Source organism: Tachypleus tridentatus, chromosome 13, assembly GCF_004210375.1.
Source record: "Tachypleus tridentatus isolate NWPU-2018 chromosome 13, ASM421037v1, whole genome shotgun sequence".
NCBI lineage: Eukaryota > Metazoa > Arthropoda > Merostomata > Xiphosura > Limulidae > Tachypleus > Tachypleus tridentatus.
Genome location: NC_134837.1, coordinates 180,313,034 through 180,320,258, shown reverse-complemented (window position 1 = coordinate 180,320,258; position 7,225 = coordinate 180,313,034).

Sequence of the window (7,225 nt, the reverse complement as noted above, 5' to 3'; positions counted from 1 at the left end):
CCTGTATTTGATGTTTTTGATGAGTAATAAATTCTGGTTTCTTTTGAAAGAGCTCAGTAACATGGTAGTTTGAAGTCATATTTCATTCTGAACATTTTTCTCGAAAACGTTAAATATTAAAAAATGTTAGCTATATTTTGTGCATAATATCTGATCTGACACCAATGGCACACAAGACTCCACAAGTAGCAGGTTAACATGATCAAAACGCAAGTTTTTGAAAAACAAAAGCAGAAAAATGCAATATTGTTATAAGGCAGGTAAACTGATAAAAGAAATAGTAGGCGTACCATAGGCACTTGTAAACATTCAATTAGAAAAACGTACTCTTTACATAATAATATGTATGTCGAGTTGTATGATGTAATTGCTAGATATCTTATTCAGATAAAACTTTTTTTATTATTAAGCAACTGAAACCTTAATTCCACCTTTGCGAGTTTTATAGTCAACAAGTGATTAAGCAATAAGCCAGTCTTAAAATTTACTCAACTTTTCAATACAAGCATTGAGATAGGCATTTTTAATAATATAATAGAACAACAGATCGTGTATACAGGAGATATTAATACCTTAGTCTTCTCGTGATAAAGAGGTATACAAAAAGGTGATCCACAAGGACAACCGTTCTTCACAACGGGTAAGGCTAAATCAGGAAACGAAAGAACTGATAAAATGCGCCATTAACATGTACCTGTGTGTGAGTATTTAATGCATAAATAATGAAAGAAATAGCTTTAAAAGTGTTACATTACATACATTAATTATTCATAGGCGACGATTAAAATCAACACTGTAATACAATAATGAAATCAGTATTTTTCAAAATTATTTCATGAATCATTGTCATTTCCAGTCGTATTCTTCAAGTCATAACGGAAATTGCCCATGGTTATAACACTCAAAATCGTTGGGGATGTCCCACCTATAAGACTAAATCCAAACGCAGACGAAAAACCGAGTTAGCAATCATGGAAACTCATCTGAGGGCGCTGAGTGAGTGCTAAAATTCACAACGTCATAGCTCCTGCTGCTTTTCACTGCATGCAGCCACTCGTGGGAAGACAGTTAAGCCTAAAAGTTCTTATAATATTAAAAGTAGAAATAAAATGAAATTACCTAAAATATTTCTACTAAAAATTCCTCCCAAAACTCGCCCTTAAAAGTTATAATAGTTCCTAACGGTAGAAGAAATAATAATTAACCCACCCTTATAATTCTATAATAAGTTACTCCCACGTCCACCCTTTTCTTAAAGAGAAGACATAAAATACATTATTCAAAACGGGTTCAGAATGAACTAGAAACACAACCTCAAACCTTTCTTTTCCTGTGGTTTAAAATTCTTCCTTCTTTTTCTTTTGTAAAATTATTCAAGTATAACACAGGATAACTGAGACAAGCTTAACTTCTTGAAGTTCGTTTTTCCAGTCCCGGGTGTACTCAATAAAGTATTTTAACAAACAAATTTATTATAAAACAGTATGAAATTGTTTTTAATTACCATTATATTTTATACATTTAATTATTTTCTGGTTTAGTTATGAATAATATAATATACACACACACATGTGTGTACATATACATAAATATGTGTATTTTACTAAATGCTATATACGTGTACACACATTTATTAGAGACCTAGACTTGTTTGTTTTCGAACAAAGCCACGTTTGGTTATGTACTGTGTCTATCGGTAGTGACTTAATCCCGGATTTTAGCATTTCAATTCAATAAACCGACTGGAAACTATAGCGTAAGCAAATTATGGAATACAGAATAAATAATTGTGTTTGACTGTTTGTCTAGGTGAAGAATAATTCACCCAATACTAGTATTATTCTGCGACACATATATATATGTATTAGTAAATCCGCACTTCGTAGTAGTCGAGCTATGGTGGTTTTGACTTATCAACTTCGCGCGAAGCTACACGAGGGCTATCTGCGCTTGTCGTCCCTAATTTAGCAGTGCAAGACTAGAGGGAAGAGAGCTAGTCATCCCCACCCACCGCCAACTCTTGGGTCATCCTTTTACTATCGAATAATGGGATTAACAGTCACATTATAACGCCTCCACGTCTGAAAGAGCGAGCATGTTTGATGTTACGGGGACTCAGACCTGCGACCCTCAGATTACGAATCGAGTGCCTTAACCACCTGGTCATGCCAGGCCCTACGTGTTTTGGTTTATGGCTTGAATATTTTATGGTTGTAATATAATTCATCAGAGGTTGAGATTTGCTGTTTTTAATGCAGTCCTTTCCCATGATTGTCTTTATTCATTTAACTTCATTTAGACATAAATTATTTAATTTCACTATGTATGTTATTATTAAATTATTATAACGTATAATAGTATTATGTAATTTTGTATTTAATATGTATATATACTTCCACTGCATTTTGCTTACGAAAAACACTTAAACGTGCAAAGTGATCCAATTGCTATCGTGAACTTGTTGCGTCGGGAAAGAACTTTTTCACGATAACAACCATACATTATTTCTCCCTGTTTCCAACCTTTATTCCATCGAAGCAAGAAACATTTAGCGCGAGGTGCGTTGTCGCGCACTTTAACTGATGTCATAAAATGGAATCGGGTAGAAAAGACGGTATTTCTGTTGCACAAGATTTTAACAGTCATTCTAATCGTGGAAGTAGCCATTTGTGTCCTTACATAAAACATTTTGAATTTATGGAAGTAGTCATCTTTGTCCTTACATTAAACACTATTTTGCATTTATGGAAGTAGTCATCTTTGTCCTTACATTAAACATTATTTTGAATTTAATGGAAGTGAATATGTGAGTGATTCTCAATTCCAGAGTGTTTTGTTGTAGTGTTTGCCCCAAAATAATAACAATTACAGTGCTAATAAGAGAAACATTTTTAATCTAAATAAACACATTAGTTATAAGCATTCCCATAGACTCAAGGGTACTGAATCATGCATCAAGAGGTGAAAAGGGGTCAAGCAAACAGTCAGTTGGAGCAACAGAGAAAGGGGCTCATACTAGAAAAACTAGGGTAAAATGAAGCAGAACAACCAATACTTGTAGCCTTTTATTGCTGCTAGTGCCGGGAGGATTAGTCAATGTAAAATAAATGCATTCTTATCTGATTTGATCATTGAGAAGCACTTGGAAGCTGTCATTATCAACGTGGATCACGTTATTGTTATTAGATTTACTTTCCACTCATGGTTTAAACTGTTTTGGATTATTTTGAACGCTAGGAAATAAACTGTAAAACAAATGACATTTAAAAACTTTCAGAGAAGACAGAAGGTGGCGTGGTGGAAGTTCAGCAAATGGTGATTTAAGTGATTCTTAAGCACCAAGGGAGAGGGTTCTGCAAAGTCTGGAGGTGATTAATCCCAAAGTAACAATGATCAAATAACGTTGTTCGTGAACAAAGAACAATCTAATTCAAAAGTTTCCAATATTTGTTTGTTTTTGAATTCTTCTCAGTGCTACACGAGGGCTATCTGCGATTACCGTCCATAACTTAGCAGTACAAGACTAGAGGGAAGGCAGCTAGTCATCACAACTCACCGCCAACTCTTGGTCTACACCATGGCTGTAAGGGCGAGCATGGTTTATGGTGTGACGGAGATTCGAACCTTCGATCCTCAGATTAAAAGTCGAGCGCCTTAATCACCTGGTGGCCGACCAACTTTAAACGAAGCTTCTTCCCTTCCCCAGCTTTTAAGCCTATCTTTATTTACTTAAAAACGGCTGTAAAACCAATTTTCTAAGCAATGGAAGATATTTTGAAACCAGAAAGAGCTGGATGCGTGATAAAAATTTCAAGACAATGATGCTACAGAAATTAAATGACAAATTCAAACTATAATAAAACTGGATAAATTATAAGGGATCTAATATCTTCTAATATTAGAGATTTATTATTCCATATTAGCTCATTTATTATGATTACTGTCATGATATTAAGTTTTTTTTGATGTTGTATTCTTTAAGTTCTGAATGTATCGAGGCCCGGCACGGCCAGGTGGTTAAGGCACTAGACTTGTAATCCGAGGGTCGTGGGTTCGAATCCCTGTTGCACCAAACATACTCGCCCTTTCAGCCGATGGGGCGTTATAATGTGACGGTCAATCCCACCATTCGTTGGTGAAAGAGTAGTGCAAGAGTTGGCGATGGGTGGTGTAACTAGCTGCCTTCCCCCTTGCCTTAACACTGCTAAATTGCGCGAAATTCAACAAACAAATAAATATGTAGCGATAATAGTAGCGCTGCTGCAGAATATTTCTTGTGCTAACAATAGTGGCGCTTCACTGTAGTGGTAGTGAGTACAGTTATGAGTATAGTTCTATCAGATCATGTACATTCGTTTTTCAGTAGCTAATATGTGGAACATATGTGGATTTCATGTTGATTCTTCATTTAGGACGAAATTGAGCTCATGTGTCACTAAATATGACCTGACAACAATGAAAATTGACAACAGCGTTGTGTTACTTGCACTTCCAAACTTCTTATTTCACTAAATGTTCCAGTAGATAATTAAATTAGTTAACGCGGTAAATATTTCACAGAAAGTACTGATAATAAAAATATGCTGTTTTTTTTTAAGTGTACTAATTGCCTCCAGTGACACAGTGACATGTCTGCGGACTTGTACTACTGCTTCAGTACTTACTCTGTAGTTTTGAAACTACAATATATATACATATATATAGGTATTGTGTATTTAGTATTTCAAAGTACAAATACTGTGGCTACAGTCTGTAATTTTGAACTACAGACCAGAGGGTTTGTTTTTTTGTTTTGAATTTCGCACAAAGCTACACGATGGCTATCTGCGCTAGCCGTCCTTAATTTAACAGTGTAAGACTAGAGGGAAGGCAACTAGTCATCGCCGCCCTTCTGCTAATTCTTGTGCTACTATTTTACCAACAAATAGTGGGATTGACCGGCTTAAAGGGCGGACATGTTTGGTGTGACAGGAATTCGAATTACGAGTCGAGTGTCTTAACCACCTGGCCATGCCAGGCCCTAAACGAGAGGGAAGGCAGCCACTCAGGAATCTATCTCCCACAATACATGCTAAGGGATTGACTGTCATTATTATAACTCTCCTGTAGCTTAAAGTACAGATAACAGTTTATAACATCGCTTGAATTCGAATCTGGTTTGCTCGATCCAAAAGTCTAGAACTGTATCACAGGGCCAACCCGTGTCCCACTGCAGTTTCTAATTGAGAAACCTATACGTACATTAGAGAGCCGACCCGCACCCTATTACTATTTTCTATTGAGACGCTGCAGTTAAAATCGTTTGATTGCGTATCAATTAGTTTCTCCAATCATACACACATATTATTCAATATAAAGCTACTCGTCCTCTTCAGGGACAAATTTCTCATTTAGCAAGTTAATACGTGTATTTGTACATCTCTGATTTCAACATATGCACCTCAACCTTGGAATACAGTGTTCCATTGTTCCTTACCACAACATTCTAGGTATTCCATTAGTTGAATTATCCAAATAAACGGTCAGTAGCATTCCATGTAAACAAACAAACAAAGACACGTGGTACTGATTTCCTACGATAAAATCAGGGCGAATAGCGAATGCCTCGTGATTCGAAAAATTGTTTATAAAGGCACGTGCAGCACAATCATGAAAACGTGAAACGCGCCCCAGATGGAAACAGGTAAACGAGGCTTCATACAACTTCCATGTGCTTATAATTCTGGTAGATGGAAAAGAGGAAACTGATTTAATGTTGTTTTTTTATGTACCTTAGTTTATATTAACGTGTAATTTCAGGTGTCACTGATGGTTCGAACTCAGAAGTCACAATCACAATTTGAAACTTGTTACGTATGTGATACGTGGGAACAATCTTAGAGTTTAGTGCAAAATATATGTATGTATGTATAATTACAGGTTCTAGTTTATAGAAACTTACACCACAGTTTCCTAATCACTTGATGGCGTTTATTAATATTTTGTAGTGGGCCCGTGAAAGCTAATACGCTTTAAACGTATTTTCTTCAACTGTGTCTTCTGTGTTCACAGAATGTAGTTTTGTTAACCATGAGAGTAAACTTGGTTTTAAATTTTGCGCAAAGCTACATGACGGATATTTGTACTCGCTATCCCTAATTTAGCTTTCAAAGACTAGAGAGAAGGCAGCTAACCAACACTGCCAATGAATAGTGGCATTGACTGATACTTTTAACGCCCTCAAGGCTAAATGATGAATTTTGGCCCCGAGAATTCGAATCCGAAACCTTCGAACTGCGAGGCCTAAACCACCAAGGTTGAATGCGGGTTAGATGTTTTTTTGTCTGTTTATATATATATAATAGCCAAATTTCTGTCTGAAATGCTCTGTGTCTTCTGAACAGTTATTCATAGAAAAATATATACTTATATGAAAATGCTTATGTTCAAGAGTATATGCATGTGCTGAGAAACATTTATTACAAAAACAAAAGGTTTCTCTTTATGAGGGATTTTAACGACAAAAAAATGACTTCCTCTGTTTGTTGTTTGAAATAAATATTTCAAAGATAAAAGCACGAATGGGAAGAAACCCATAAAAAGAGTAACATGTTTCAGTACATGTTTGTTGTTGTTCGCTTCACACATATATATATATATATATATATATACTCTTCTTGTAAGTCTTATATACATACATGATTTGATTTTATCAAGTCGAATAAATTAATTTTAATTGACTTGAATATGTCTCCTTTGTCACGTCTTGCAGAGATGACAAATGTTAAAAATCGCTCACTTCCGCAGCGGTTTTCCTTGCACTCAATTAAATGACAAAGAAATGTGGCACCCAGCAGAAAACTCTTAGTTGCTACTTAGGGAAGTTGAGCACTCAAACGTGCTGGATGCACATATTGCATCAAAACCTTTTTTTTTTGTTAATAATAACTTGATTTAGTCTCCTTTGATTAAAAACAAAAACTATACAATTTTAGTTATTGAAATAAAACAAGGAATGACAAAAGTTTGTTTCTTTGAATTTCGCGCAAAGCTACACGAGAGCTATCTGCGCTAGCCGTCCCTAATTTAGCAATGCAAGACAAGAGGAAAGGCAGTTAGTCATCACCACTTACCTCCAACTCTTTGTCTACTCTTTTACTAACAAATAGTGGTATTGATTATCACATTATAACTACCACATAGCTGAAAGAGCTAGCATGTTTGGTATGACAGGGACTCAAACCCG